The 16,415-nt window shown below is 44.3% G+C and overlaps 1 protein-coding gene across 2 annotated transcripts in view; it reads right to left on the reverse strand.

Moving 5' to 3' along the window:
- LOC126530835 (atrial natriuretic peptide receptor 1-like) overlaps positions 1–16,415 on the reverse strand; it is a 363,348-nt gene that overhangs the window by 335,483 nt on the left and 11,450 nt on the right. The gene's annotated exons all lie outside the window — the stretch shown is intronic.

A 16,415-nucleotide genomic window follows, 5' to 3' on the forward strand; every position in this document is an offset into this window, starting at 1 on the left:
GGAAACTTTTTTTTTTCGGCAAAATCTAGGCTACTGTAAATGTGGAAGTCTATGATGCATACACCTATAACAGAGATGAAGTCGGCGAGTTTCTGTACATTCTATGTATTTGCTCTACGTAGTACAGCACACACTAACATGGACAAGAGAAACACCGACCAGGAAGGAAAACCCAAAGTTTATGTCTTCCTTCCTGGTCGGTGTTTCTCTTGTACCTGTTAGTGTGTGCGTTAGCTAGCGCAAGATTAACGATATCCATACAATAAATTACTTTCTTTCTCTATAGCGGAAACAAAACTTATTCTCGCAGTTCACCTCCGCACAAGTATGTTGCTCTGTAGTGCTCTATCGTCTCATACATTAGGGTGCCATCATGCAAGTCTTGTTCATTGCACATTTTGCTTATGAAGATCGTCAAGTAGACCACATTGAATACAATATCCTTCGCAGATATACACAAATCAGAGCAACCTATATGTAAAGAAGCTGAATCTGTATAAAGCAGGTCTCACAACTTTCGGAAGTCCTTACCGCCGTATTCAGAAATGCATCTTAACGTGAAGCCCACGCTTGACATAATTTAGATGACGCCTGTGGGGAACGCAACAAAGGAAACGCAATGAGCGTCTTGGGCGCGTTCGCACCAGGCGTCATTTATATCAAGCCAAACATGAGCTTGAAGTGAAGATGCATTTCTGAATACGACGGTTAGTGCCTGATGTGCGATTGCCATGAAATCTACCCACACCATTACAAACGTTTCGCTACATCAATTTCGACATTAGCTGTACCCGAGTCCTTTCACTTACTTTGATACATCCGACGCATATTACTGGGGGTATATTCTGATTGGCTGGGGGCGCCCGCCTCCTCCTTACGTGTACCCCAGCCCAGCCAATCCGAACTTCAGCAGCAGACGAAATGGACATGTCCCCTAGGTGGACACTTACACAACAGCCCCACCCACTCCCACCTCGCCCCTCCACCACTATTCCGCATCGGTTCTGTCTATGCCAGCTGCGTGTTCTGTCGGCTTAGGGGCAAATTAATTTGGTCAATAAGCATGTCCGCACTTATATTAATTATAGCAAATTTCAAGATTTATTGCGATCAAATTTAAATAAACAGGGAGGACTAAGTGACGAAGGCACTTAATTTGTGTCACGTGATAAGTGACAGTTATACAAAATCCAGATTCAATATGCAGTCAACTAAAGGTGGTGCACATTGCCCCTGGTCGAATCCTGACTGTGAACACGAATATAGAAGAAAAGTAGCGTGGAAAAAGTTACTGTATAACCAATGTCCACGTAATTGGAATGACTATATATTTGTTGCAGCTACATTCAGGCACACAGTTGACAAGGCGAAAGAAAATTGTAACGCCGAGCATTACAGTTATCTATCCCAGTCTAGTAACAAAAGGCCCTATTTAGGTTTCTATGGTATAAAAAGATTGTTTCAGCGCGAACAAACGTAGAATCATTTTTTTCATTTATTTCATTTTTTGATACTGTCAGCCCAACTTTGGGCTATTACAGGAGTGGTAGGTCACAATACAAGCAAAAATATATTTACACGATAAAGAAAATAAAGTACATTTTGGGGAATGCACTGATAGTAGCACTATGGCAAATACAGCATGTAATACAATACCCAGGTGTACAGTATAACCTTTAGGCCAAGTTATGGTATGCGTACACATGTGCTTTTGACATTTTCAAGAAAATCACGTAAAGATGACGTCCTTACTATTGAGTTTGACAATAGATTCCATTGTTTTATTGCTCTCAGAAAGAAGCTGTATTTAAAACAATCATTGCGAGTAATTGAAGGAGGGATATACATACTGTGGCGATGACGAAAGTAGTTACTAGGAGAGAAGTGAAAATAGTCATCTTTATCAATTTTAACATGGCCATGAATAATAAGAAAAAGAAACTTCAAACGGTCTTACTCAGTTCTAGACTCTAGAGAAGGAAGTTCAGCAAGTTCACATAACTGGGTAGGAGAGTGGGAACGACGATATTTGTTAAAAATGAACCGTGCAGCAAGCCGCTCAATTTTACCCAGCTTAGACTGATTAGATGAAGTGTATGGGTCCCACACAATTTTTGCATACTCCATAACTGGTCGAATCAAAGTTTTATATGCCAGGCATTTTACTTCAGGGGTAGCATTATACAGATTTCTTCCAAGCGACCACAAGGCTTTCTGGGCCTTGGTAGATACGTAATCAACGTGTTCATTCCAACGCAAATCCGAGGTAAGCTTTAAACACAAGTATTAAATGTTGACACTCTTTTTAACGCGACACCTTCAATGGAATAATCGTAATCAATAATACTTCGTTTTCTAGTGATAGACATGTAAACCGTTTTGTCAGAGTTCAGAACCATTTGCCAGCTGTCACACCAGTTTTTTACCTTTTGCAAATTTGAATTTAAATCCGTCTGATCGGCAGGTGATTCGATACGGTTATATAATACGAAATCATCTGCGAAGAGTCTGATGGGAACTTTAATGTCGTGCGGCATGTCATTGATAAATAATAAAAATAACAGGGGGCCTAATGCACTTCCTTGGGGTACTCCAGACTCCACAGGCGAAAAAGAAGAACGGTATCCCTCACATGCGACAAATTGGTCTCTATGGCTTAGGTAGGACGAAAACCATTCAGATAAGCGAGGGTTTTTGAATATAGTTCTAATTTTTAATAGCAACTTTGGATGCGACACCTTATCGAAAGCCTTGGCCAGATCTAAGAATATATGTCTGTTTGGCCTAGGTTATTTATTGTATATGTGAGATCGTGAACAGTCTCTATTAGTTGAGTCACTGTAGAGAGTCCCTGACGGAATCCGTGTTGGCATTTGTTTAGGATATGGTAGTTGTCAAGGTAGACCAATAATTGCTTAGATATGTTCAAGTAGTTTCGAACAAGTGCTAGTAAGGGAGATCGGCCTATAATTTTTACCGTCTGATTTGCTGCCACTTTTATGAATTGGGATAACTTCAGCACGCTTCCATGCCCTGGGAAAGGAACACTGGTTAATAGATGCCTCACAAATTAGTTAGAAATTTAGAAACCCACTCTGCGTACCTTTGTAAAAGTTCATTAGGAGTTCCGTCAGGCCCCGTCCTTTTTTTAGTGTTCATGTGGAGTAACAGGTTAAATACACCCTGTTCGTCAATTTTTACATCTTGAAAAGGCGGCCTTTCAGATTCTTCTGTAAAATCGGGCAGGGAGCCGGTATCGCGTGTGAAAACTGACGAGAAGAAAGAGTTAAAATCCTGTGCCTTCTTTAGAGCGCTATCTCCAGTTTCATGCGAACGAGAAGCAGCTGGGGAGTTAATATATCGCCAAAATTTTCCGGGGGCGTTTTTCAGAAAAGATTGTTACGTGACATTATAGAATCTATTTCTAGATTCTTTGATTAGCCCTTTTGATTCGCGACTCATACTAGAAATGCAGCTTTTGTCAATTGGCTGGCAATTCTTTGAAGACGACTTTCGCTTCCGTTTTAGCTTTCTTTTTGCATGAATTATCTCTCTGGTTATCCAGGGATTTTTTCGTTTAGTTGTTTTTAAACGTTTTTTTTTAAGTTTAAAGTAGTTGTGTTTAAACGTTGTTTAAGCGTTTAGTTGTTTTTAAACGTAAAAGTTACTAACTTCCACGCAATTGGTGCAGTCACTGGAGGAGATTGCAAAAGGCTCAGAGAGTCGATTTAAGTCACTTCTACCCTATCACATGCCGGCACCTGAACAAGTTGATATATTCACAGAAGTCACCTTGGAAGAATTAGTGAAAGTGGTAAAGTCACTGCCAGCTTCAGCTCCAGGTCCTGATGACATAACTACAGCAATGATAAAAATAATATTCGAATTGTCTCCCCAGGATTTGCTTAAATTTATAAATTTTTCAATTCACAATGCATGAATCCATCCAGATTGGAAAGTGGCCAAAATAATTCCGCTACTTAAAAAAGCAGGATGATGGATACACAATAGATAACATTAAACCTATTTCTACGACTTCAAATTTTGTCAAGTTAATTGAGAGAGTATTGTATGGTCATATCGAAAGGTGGATAGGTGACAACCTAATATTAAGTGACTCTCAAATAGGATTCAGGCCTGGGTGTTCAATTTGGTGTGTTCATGTTGACTTTTAGAGTCAAATTCAACTCTCTCGCCGCAACAACCAGTACGCGGCCTTGGTGACATTTGACATTGCGAAGGCGTATGACAGTGTCGAGCACACCATCTTGATCGAGACTTGAAAGTGTGAATCTCCCACAATATATAATTGCGTGGTTTCGTAATTTCCTGAGCAGACGTACATTTTATTGCTATCAAAACAGTGTTCCTTAAGAGAGAGAGAGAGAGAAGAGAAGAAGGAAAGGTAGGGAGGTTAACCAGACTGAGTCCAGTTCGCTACCCTACACCTGGGGAGGGGAATGGGGAGTGAAAGAGAGAGAGAAAACTTAGGTGTAGGATGTCTATAGTCGGGCACTCAAGTCTGTTGCCTTCAGGTAGTGCAAGAGTGTTTCTTAATGTTACAAACAGACGAGGGGCGTCCCTCAAGGCGTGGTGCTCTCCCCATTTCATTTAATGTTTTACTAGGTCATATTCCTACACACCATGATATGCAGGTATTGGCATACGCCGATGAAGTCCCATTTTTTTCGGTGTCAAGCGATATACATAGCCTTTATAAAGCTTTACAGTCGCATTTGAATCACATTGAAATGGGGCTTAAGTGATTACAAATGTCGATGAATGTCAAAAAAGTGCCATTATAGTTTTCCACTTAACTTTTCCCGTCCGGATAACAATGATGTATGATCAGGAGATAATTCAACAGGTGCAATCATTAAAATATCTGGGAATTATTTATACAGGAAAGCTTAATTGCTGGTCACACATAGAATACATTGCATCTAACGGGGCCCGGGCTGCTGGTTTATTACGAAGAGTCAGCAACAGTCATTTTGTAATGCGCAAGGAGACTCTGCTGATGATTTATTGTATGTATATCCGCCCAATTTTAGAGTTTGGTTGCGTATTATTTTCTGAGGGTCCTGCTTTTAACTTTCGCCATCTCGTTCTTTTACAACAAAATTCATTGCGTCTACGTCTTGGCATTCCAAAATTTGTAAAGAGTAATATTCTTTATCATGAAACTCACCTGCATTCTCTTCCAACTCGGCTTCGGATACTGACAGTCCAGACATTACTGAATACCTATGCTTCTCCCCAGAGACGCTCCTCCTATTTGTTCATTCGAGAGCCGACTGTGTTCTTTGTGAATCCATGGTCTCGACTGCATCGTCCCCAGGTAATTTTGGTGCAGAAGCTATAGAACCATTGCAAGTATCAATCCGTGATGTGGTTTTCCCAAATTCACTTACTGCGACAGTAAGCACTGAATTCGATATTTCCTAATAACGCTAAGCTTCTGCCTATTAGACACGTAAAAGGGTTGTTAAATGACCACCTTGAGAACCTCCCTATATATATACAGTAATAGCCACAGATGCTTCTGTTAGTGGAGAGAAGGCAGGAGTGGACATTTTTTCCCTCATTAAACTGGTCTTTCTCTCTTCGACTGCTCGACTTTGCACTAATATTTCAGGCAGAGTTATTGGCTATCATTCTAGCTCTACGAAAACTTCCCTCACGTTTTTATTCAGCCGTAATCATAACCGACTCCTTATTCGTTTGTTCTGCTCTAAGAGTATCAAATTCATGTACCGTTCTCCGAGAATTTGATTCATCTCTCCCCCAACATTTACGCCTCATCAATTCGTTATGGGTACCAGGACACATGAGACTCGCTTTAAATGAATCAGCAGATGCACTTGCGGCGGCATCTCTTAAATGCTCGGTACTGAGGATCCTGAAACTTTTGGCATACATCACGGCTGCAAGATTTGTAAAATTTTGTGTTCAAGAAGAACATGATAAATCATGTTTGTTAAATAACACCGATTTCCAGCACCTTAGATTCCCTTGGCACAGCAGGTGGTGCTCAACAAGAAAATTTGAAGTTTCATTCACGAGAATGCGTTGCCGAATACCTACGCTTAATTTTTATTCCCACAGGTCTGGTTTGTCACCTTCCCCTCATTGTTTTTATTGTAGCGTACCTCAATTTATGGAAGATTACTTTATAGAGTGCCGTAGGTTCGACGTGCACAGAATACGACTTCTAGAAGGCCCCCTTCGGGAACTTGGATTGGGCATTACCCTCCCTGTGATACTGTCTCTTGGGACGCCGGCACTAGGATACTGCAATAGGAACGCATTTGATGTCATATTTAATTTTGTAAGTGAAACAAAGAGAATGCCATGTTAACTTAATTGTTTTACTTTCCTCAATATGAGCACGGAAATATTAACTTCAAATATTAAAATAAAACAGCCTGAAAAGTGATATCGATTAGTATTCATTTAATAACATTTGTAAATAACAAACTTCCATTTAAGTATTCTTCCCTTCTAACCTACTGCCACTCTATTCATGGCCGATTCCCCGTAGCAGATTGAGCCATACCCATAGGCACGAAACGAAGCCTAAGAAACTGGGTTGTGACAGTCACCTAGCCTGCTTGATTTAATCAGGCATGTAATAGATATTTCTCATTCTAGCACTTTCTATTTTTTTCTTACTCAAGACAATCCAACCATTTCTTGCGACGGACACCGGCTGCGGCGGTGGACAACATCGCCAACCGAAACGGCTATTGGAATGCGTCCGTGACAGCTTACGCTGTAAGACAAGCTTCGAGTGCCCGTCAGAGGCCGACACAAAAGGATACGGCCATTGCCAAAGGAGCTCCTCTTCACCGAGGAAGGAAGTGTTTTCCACCAGAACAGATACGAGCCTGGTAGGCCACCGCTCTAGGACGGGAAATAGGGCGTGGCCGCGATGGCCTGCACCTTGCAGGGGTTGCGCCATCGGCAGAAGGTGCAGGCCACAAGAAGCTGCGTGAAGGGGCCCCGCGAACAATTTCCAGAAGAAATGAAACTATCTATCCGGTATGCGCGGACCTTCTAGATACCCGAGAAACGACACGTTGCCTCAGAACATCCTGATTCGTCTCCCGAATCGGGCAGTGTAGATACGCTGCTGACTAGACCATTCCCCACCGCTCCAGGCGCTCGAGAGTGGGAAGCATACCCCTCCATATAACAGATGACTGGAACGAGCTCCAACGTGCCGGAGGAACTAGTGGCAGTAATAATGCAGCTTGTGCGTTAACTATGGGATTGTTAGGCGCGTCTTATTCTGGACAGGTCAAATGTGCATGGCGAAAAAAAAAATGCGACGGCTGTTGCATAAAATGCCGGGAGCGTTAATGACTGCGCGCCCCCTGTGGAGACGCACAATGGCCATGAGCTGCCGAAGATGAGTGCCCAGGAAATAATACCCAAGAACCTGCGCGAGACATCCATCGTCTTGCACTAAATGTATAGTGGCAGCGCGGCGCTGGAAGCAGGCAGCGGACAAACACAGAAGGGAACGCATAGCCACCCTGTGAACGCGGCTGTCCAAGCGCTGCACGGCAAACCAACCCTGTGCCGTTTGACCAGAAAAAAAACATTGAAGCGACTGCGTTGATCTCAGGATATGTAAGGGGGGGGGGGGGGGGGGGGTGCATCACGTGGCAGGGATACCACATACGGTATATGTATATCTCCGCGAATCCCTAGCTCGAATCTTGATCTTTTTTTTCATGTATTTTTTTGGAGCCGTCAACGAGACGCAGTCAGAAACGTCATAATGATTTTACACAAAACCTGAAATATGAAGACATGTGCCTAGTTTGATGGAAAATGGCGAGCTAATTCTAGATTCCCGACAGCCAACTGAAAGTAGTGCTCGAGATGTCCCCATTCTCAACGAACAGACTGTCTTCATCGGCAGAAAAAAAAACTATATGGGGTTTTGTGTTATGGGGTTTTACGTATTTCACGTTTACCTAAAGCCCGGTGTTTTTGCATTTCGCCGTCATCGAAATGCGACCGCCCAGGCCAGGATTTGATCCCGCGACCTCGTGCTAAGCAGCTCAACATCATAGCCATTAAGCCATTCATTTCCTGGTACCCCAAGATGGCGTGGGACCCAGTAGAATCGTATGTTTCTTCCGTATTTATTATAGACCAGCATGTTTAGGATGTCGCCAAGGATGGGTTCAGACTGAGTTTAGAGCTCTGAGTGCAGTTAGCGAATCGGTATATATGATAGCGTTCATCTGCTTGTCGGTGGTAATTTTCTTAACTGCCATCTATATTGCATAAACGTCGGCGGTAAAGACTGAAGCAAAATTATTTATCCGAATGCTATTTCCGAAATTTTTCAATATGATTCCGACACCCACGTATTCTTGTGTTTTAGATCCGTCAGTGTAAAATTCTGTGCAATTTTTAGGTTTTCTTGAATAGTTCGGAACTCTCGTGTTATGTGTTTTGGTGGAATGTCTTCTTTCTTCAGATGTTTTAGTGTCCAACCACATAGCTGTGTAAAAGTGCCACCGGGGCTATCCTGGTGGCACTTCAGCAACCTGCAGGATCTCATCAGGAATATCAGAAGTCTGACAGTATACATCGTGTCGTAAGATAAGAGGCCGAATCAACTTCGGTTTATTCGTGTAATGTACCCGTGATTTTCACTGCGTTACGATGTTGTAGCATATATGTTGTGGTGATGACCGAATTCTCAGTGCATCGGAAAGTGTAAGTTGTGCTCTGCGGTGCTGTAAAGCAGGCTCCCTGCATACGACATATACACTTGGGACAGGCGATGTTCTGTAGGCACCACTCGCCAATCGTAGGCCGAGATTATGAACTGGATCAAGTCGCTTAACGTAGGACTGCCTAGCTGCACCATAAACTATACTACCGTAGTCGAGGATACGTACAAGGGACCGGTATACACGTAGTAGACATGTTCGGTCACATCGGCATTGCTTGTGCGATAACACCTTGAAGATATTTAGTGCTTTATTTGCTTTGATTTTAGTTGTGTTAATGTTGGCCTGGAAGTTCACTTTTGTCTCAAAAGTTACGCCTAAAAATTTGTAGTTTTTTTTACCGGCAGCTTTGTACCATCCAATGTCAGAAATGGATCGCAGTGTAACCCTCGTTTCTGGAAGAACAGAACTGTAACAGTTCTGTGTGTTGAAAAACAGAAACCATTTTTGTCAGCCCATTGTGTGAGATTACTTATCGTTATTTGTAGTTGTCTTTCACAGGTGGGAAGATCTGAGGTGCGGCAGCCAACTTGCAAATCTTCTACATATATTGAGTGCATAACAGAGGATGGGATGATTTTATGAAGAGTTCATTTTCACTATGAAGGATGTCGTGCTCAGCATGCAACCTTGTGGCACTCCATTTTCTTGAGTAAAAGTCAGTGAAAGTATTGTGCCGAGACGTACTTAAAATGTTCTATTTGACATGAAATCAGATAGTTCAGCATTCTGCCACTAATTCCCAAGTCAGTCAGGTCTCAATATTCCATATCGTCACGTGGTATCATACGCTTTTTCTAAATGGAAGAAAACCGCGAGACTCTTGTGTAGAGATGCATCACGTATTTCATGTTCTAGTCGGTCGAGATGGTCAGTGGTGGAGCAGCCCTTTTTGTATCAGCACTGGTGCATGTCTACTGGGCTTCTTCATTCAAGAATGAATGTCAGTCTTATGTTTATCATGCTCTCATAGGGTTTGGCTAGACAATTTGTTAGTGCAATGGGTCTGTAGCTGCTTGAGGATGTTGCAGGTTTACCATATTTTAAAAAAGGCACTAATACTGCATTTTTCTGATCTGAAGGCATTACCCCAGACTCCCGTATCTTGTTGAAAAACTTAAGGGCATCTACCGGTGCTCGAGACAGGTGTGCCAGCATTGCGTAGTGGACACGATGAAGGCCTGGTGCCGTTTTTTTTTTACCGGCAGAAAGAACTGTTCAATTCCGATGTATTGTGAGGGGGTTATACAGCTCAGCTGAAGCCCCAGTGGGGGCAGTCTCTGTTTTTCCGCCGACTCTTTGTATGTTAAGAATGTATTTGAGTAGTTTGCTGAGCTGGAGACGTTGTAAAAGTGTTCGCCTAATAAGTTGGCCCGGTCCTGTAGTGTTGTTTGTGTCCCTGCACATATAAGTAGCGGTATTGAATATGATGGTACTCTCCTCTAAATTTCCTCACCTGGTCCACATTCGTTTTGATGTGGCCATACTGTTAATTAAAGATATGTATTTTTGCCATAATGATTTCTCAGCCTGTCTTCGAATAAATCGTGCTTTGGCTTTGGCCTGTTTGGAGTTTAAAAGGTTGCTATAGGTGGGGTACCTCCGCAGGATTTCCCAGGCCTTATTTTGGTCTTTTTTAGCTTCAGTACAGTCATTTGTCCACCAGGAATTTAGCTTCTTGCGCACAATGCCGGATGACTGGGGCATTTCCTTTTCTGCCACGGAGATTATAACCTAAGTGATTTTTTTAAGTTCGTCAACGCTTAGCTCTGGCGAAAAGACATCTTCCAGTTTCGCGGTCTCCATAAAAAGCGGCCAGTTAGCGAGCTGCAATTCCCATTGGCGTGGCCTAACGCTTAAAGTTGGTGGTGATAAGAGTTTGATGACTGCGGGTAAGTGATCGCTGCCATATGAAGTGTCGAGAGCTTCCCATTTACTACCATTACAAAGAGATGGTGAGCAAGAAGCTAAATCTAAACAACTAAAAATGAGGGAAGTTGGTGAAATGTAGGTCGGTGCACCTGAATTTAAAAGGCAGATATCAGTGAATAGAATAAAATCTTCAACCAGCTGTTCTTTTTGGTCAGTTTTGACACTGCCCCAAAGAGTACAATGAGCATTAAAATCGCCTACTAAAACAAACGGCTCCGGTAATTAATGTGTTAAATTTACTAAGTGTTTAGTAGTAAAATAGGTATGGGGTGGAATATACAATGAGCTTGTGTTGATGGTTTTGTGAGACATAATGGTGACGGCTACGGCCTCGAAACATGTATTCAATCGGACATTTCGGATAGGAGTGCCGTCCTGCTCGACTATAGCGACTCCTTTTGACAAACGGCTCGAAATATTCGCTGTCCCTTCGAACAACGGTGAAACCCTTAGGAATGTGACTATTTTTTGGACCGAGATTCGTTTCCTGAAGACACACTGCAACTGGTAAGAAGATGTTGATGATGTCTTTAATGTCACCTAGGTTGCGTATGAGACATCTACAATTCCAATGGATATTAAAAGCCATCTCGGAATTGAAATGTAATAATAGAATTGAACAGGCTCTCAGGAACGGAGGAAGCCTAAAAACAGTGAAGAAGAAACTAGGAATAGGCAAGAATCAGATGTGTGCGTTAAGAGACAAAGGCGGCAATATCGTTACTAATATGGATGAGATAGTTCAAGTGGCTGAGGAGTTCTATAGAGATTTATACAGTACCAGTGGCACCCACGACGATAGTGGAAGAGAGAATAGCCTAGAGGAATTCGAAATCCCACAGGTAACGCCAGAAGAAGTAAAGAAAGCCTTAGGAGCTATGCAAAGGGGGAAGGCAGCTGGGGAGGATCAGGTAACAGCAGATTTGTTGAAGGATGGTGGTCAGATTGTTCTAGAGAAACTGGCCACCCTGTATACGCGATGCCTCATAACCTCGAGCGTACCGGAATCTTGGAAGAACGCTAACATAATCCTAATCAATAAGAAAGGGGACGCCAAAGACTTGAAAAATTATAGACCGATCAGCTTACTGTCCGTTGCCTACAAAGTATTTACTAAGGTAATCGCAAATAGAATCAGGAACACCTTAGACTTCTGTCAACCAAAGGACCAGGCAGGATTCCGTAAAGGCTACTCAACAATAGACCATATTCACACTATCAATCAAGTGATAGAGAAATGTGCAGAATATAACCAACCCTTATATATAGCTTTCATTGATTACGAGAAAGCGTTTGATTCAGTCGAAACCTCAGCAGTCATGGAGGCATTACGGAATCAGGGTGTAGATGAGCCATATGTAAAAATACTGGCAGATATCTATAGCGGCTCCACAGCCACCGTAATCCTCCACAAAGAAAGCAACAAAATCCCTATAAAGAAAGGCGTCAGACAGGGAGATACGATATCTCCAATGCTATTCACAGCATGTTTACAGGAGGTATTCAGAGGCCTGGAGTGGGAAGAATTGGGGATAAAAGTTGATGGAGAATACCTTAGCAACTTGCGATTCGCTGATGATATTGCCTTGCTTAGTAACTCAGGAGACCAATTGCAATGCATGCTCACTGACCTGGAGAGGCAAAGCAGAAGGGTGGGTCTGAAAATTAATCTGCAGAAAACTAAAGTATTGTTTAACAGTCTCGGAAGAGAGCAGCAGTTTACGATAGGTAGCGAAGCACTGGAAGTGGTAAGGGAATACATCTACTTAGGGCAGGTAGTGACCACGGATCCGGATCATGAGACTGAAATAACCAGAAGAATAAGAATGGGTTGGGGTGCGTTTGGCAGGCATTCTCAAATCATGAACAGCAGGTTGCCACTATCCCTCAAAAGGAAAGTGTACAACAGCTGTGTGTTACCAGTACTCACATATGGGGCAGAAACCTGGAGGCTTACGAAAAGGGTTCTGCTGAAACTGAGGACGACGCAACGAGCTATGGAAAGAAGAATGATGGGTGTAACGTTAAGGGATAAGAAAAGAGCAGATTGGGTGAGGCAACAAACGCGGGTAAACGACATCTTAGTTGAAATCAAGAAAAAGAAATGGGCATGGGCCGGACATGTAATGAGGAGGGAAGATAACCGATGGTCACTAAGAGTTACGGACTGGATTCCAAGGGAAGGGAAGCGTAGCAGGGGGCGGCAGAAAGTTAGGTGGGCGGATGACATTAAGACGTTTGCAGGGACAACATGGCCACAATTAGTACATGACCGGGGTAGTTGGAGAAGTATGGGAGAGGCCTTTGCCCTGCAGTTGGCGTAACTAGGCTGATGATGATGATGATGATGAATGGCACTACGAAAGAATAAGAGATGAGAAGATGTTAGTTGACACAGATTTACATAAGGCTAATACAAAGGATCGATAACCTTTAGGTTATCGCTTTCTTATTTAACATGGCTATTGGAACTCTGTCCCTGCTTCCGCGCCTTCGGTGTCGATGACACCGGGGTCTCTGCGTCGACCTCCATCGCTCTCTCTGAGGTGCTGGAGGACCGAGAGTCGAGCTCCGAGACACATGTCTCGGGCCTTGGAGTTCGGTTGATTTTAGGGCCCTGCGGGACTGGTGTCTGCAGGGGCCTTTGAAGAGGATGGAGCAGTGCTTGCTGCTTCCACCACGGTGGTGGGAGGGGTCCCTGCGGGACCACTATGCGTGGGCTCGGAGGACTCGGGAGGCCTCTTACATTTTTGCTTCAAAGAACTAGATTTTTTCTTTAACAGTTAATACAATTACTTCTTTTTCTTTTTTGCAGCCAGGGCAAGACCGTGAGTAAGCTGGATGGTCTCCTTTGCAGTTAACACAACGTGAGGAAGAGGTGCAATTGTTAGATTGGTGATTGTTGGAGCTGCATTTAGCACAAGCTGTTTGTTCTCGGCATGCATGTGAAGCATGTTCAAACCTTTAGAATTTGAAACATCGTCTGGGGCTCGGGATATATGGTCTGACATTTATTTTACATAACCTGCATCCAGCAAGGTAGGCATTACACTTGTTCCGACGGTGAGTATAACATGTTTTGTCGGAATTTCTTGGTCGTTCATGAGGATGAAAATTCTTTGTACTTTGGTAACATATTGTTCCTGGGAACCTTCCAGCAGTTCCTCGTCGCTCAAGCCGAGCAAGTCCTTCTCTGATATCATTCCCCTGCTTGTATTAGGTGTTGTGCGGGCTGAAATTGTCACTGTCGCGTCGCCAATACTGGTAAGTTCCGGGAGCTTCTGTGCTTGATCTTTCTCACTTAATTCTAGGAGGAGGTCCCCGCTAGACATTTTTGAGGCCTTGAATGTCGGTCCGATTTTTTCTTTAAGGCATTTGACCACCAGGAATGGAGAGAGCTTTCTTACTGGTATGTTGTTTTCGCTGTGTACTACATATTACATGGGAAATTATGGAGCGTTGCTGCGAAAGGAGAACTGGGACGGTGCTTCGGTGCGGCATCTTTTCAGACGCCGATCATAGACAACAGAGGTTTGCGCTGTCATAAGAAAAATGCGTATGTTCGGCAACAGCGCCAATCGCCCACCACGGAGCCCAACGAGGGGACGCGGCAGAGCTTGCGTACAACTTCTGCACGATGCCAGTCGTGCTTGACAAGGTGGAAGCTAAGGCGAGTTGGTGATTCAATATCGACACGTGTGCACAGCGCAAAGGACGAGGACTGAAGGAAGAACACAACACAGGCGCTGCAGTCGTACGCCGTCACTATAACCAAATACGGTGTACCCAAAAGTAGGATAGTCATACAAGGTTAACCCTAGCTGCCAAGGAGTAGTGAAGTAAATGGAAGAGAGAAGATGACAGGGAAGGCCAAAAAGTGAGAGAGAGGCAAAGATTTGAGGAGAGAGAGGGGGGAAAGGCGACTGCTGTTATCCTCCAGGTGGCTCAGTCTGGAGTTGCCGTCTATGTGAAGCAGAGGCCAAACAGATGCGTTGCCTCCGCCGGGGGGCCTTAAAGGTCCATCCACCTGGCAACAGCTCAATGCCCAGGATCCCCCTTTCCCCAGACACGGCCAAACAGCACACGGCTACACGCGGGAGGGTCCAACCCTCATGCTCGGGAACACGGTGTCGCAACACACCGAACGCCTGCTGACGCAGACGCGCCTTCGGGAACCATCTCCGAATGCATAGTTAATATGTGCTTGAATCTGTAGAAATGTTCGCTGGTGATAGTTACAGGACGTAGATGGTGATGTGATTTGTAGGTGGGGCCTTAGCTGGGACCACGCTGCAAAATATATACTCTACGGTTGGCACTCATTTTGTTGGGATAGCCTTCGTCGAGTCGTGCCGGTGACGACGGTGCGTATGCGGTCCACACGCGGATTATTTCAGGTCACATGATCTGCTGCGAGCGCGAGGGCGAACTGAATGCAAACCGTGGCGAAGCTAAGGCGACGAGGCAGTTGCTTTTCTTGATGAGCGCCTTAGGACTCCATAGGGAGCCTTCATGCGTACACCTGCACCTTGTTTTAGTGTGGTGCCACACTTTGAAATGGCATATGCCAACATCCGCTAAATATGCTTGGTGAAACTTCGTACTAAATTTAGCGACGAGAAACTCGAGATGACCAAGCGAACATTCAGACAGGCCACGTTGCACGGGACCATTAATGCCATGCAAACAATGACATTTTTTCAATAAGCTTTGCTGCCAACAAAGCCGAAAAAAGGACAAATGCTTCAGTCGAGAAACGTGCAGAATATAGTATACACTGGCGAAACGGATAAAGACTTTGTAGTCAATAGTGACATTTCATACGTTAATTTGGTCACTTGCCGCAGAACGCAGAACCCAGTGCCCTCTTCTACCTCCCGGAGTAGAGGGTAACGAATCAGCTGCAACCTAGTTAACCTCCTTGTCGTCTTCTTTCTTCCACCCACAAAAAAGGCATATACTGAAGATGCTAGGCTCTACACACGACATGTTTACCGTATAGTTGAATAGACTAAGAAGGACATTCATTGTTTCTGAACACTGCATGAAAGGGATTGAAATTGTCATAGCAAAGTGAAGGCTCCGCCGAAGCTTGTAGGGATGCCGCTCTTGTTATATTGTAACGTAGATTGAAGACGGGGTCTGACAAAATAGACGCGCCTGTTTAATGGCGGGCCAGGAGAAGAACGCGCAGCTCACACACTTCGTCGTCTTTGATGGCGCCGGCCTTTGCGCGCGCCGTCCCGCGGTGCGGGAGCCCCACATCATTGTGTCAATTGCCACCCCCCCTTACCCCCCACGCGAAAAGCGACCGTCTCGGTCGCGTCAAAAAGTTCTTGCGGCGACAAGAAATGGAGCTGCTCAGGTGCATCTCGGCGTTCAGGTACGCGCATAGTAGGGTTTCATGCGCACTACATGAACAACTTCTGCGCGAGGACGACGACGGAGCGAACCGGAGTCAGAACTGCAACGGACGATTTCGTAGGTCACGTCACTGAGGTGGCGTGTAACCTTGTAGGGCCCAAAATACCGGCGCGCAACTTTTCCGAGAGTCCACGGCGACGGATCGGCGTCCAGACCCACACGAAGGCGCCGGTATTGTAATGGACGTCGCGTCGACCCTGGTTGTAGCGCAGGGTGTCGGTATGCTGTTGGCGCCGGATACGATGCCGAGCACGCTGGCGTGCTTCTTCGGCTTTGTACGAATTCTTCCACGTGTTCGCT

This window comes from Dermacentor andersoni, chromosome 5 (assembly GCF_023375885.2).
Source record: "Dermacentor andersoni chromosome 5, qqDerAnde1_hic_scaffold, whole genome shotgun sequence".
NCBI classification, from domain to species: Eukaryota; Metazoa; Arthropoda; class Arachnida; order Ixodida; family Ixodidae; genus Dermacentor; species Dermacentor andersoni.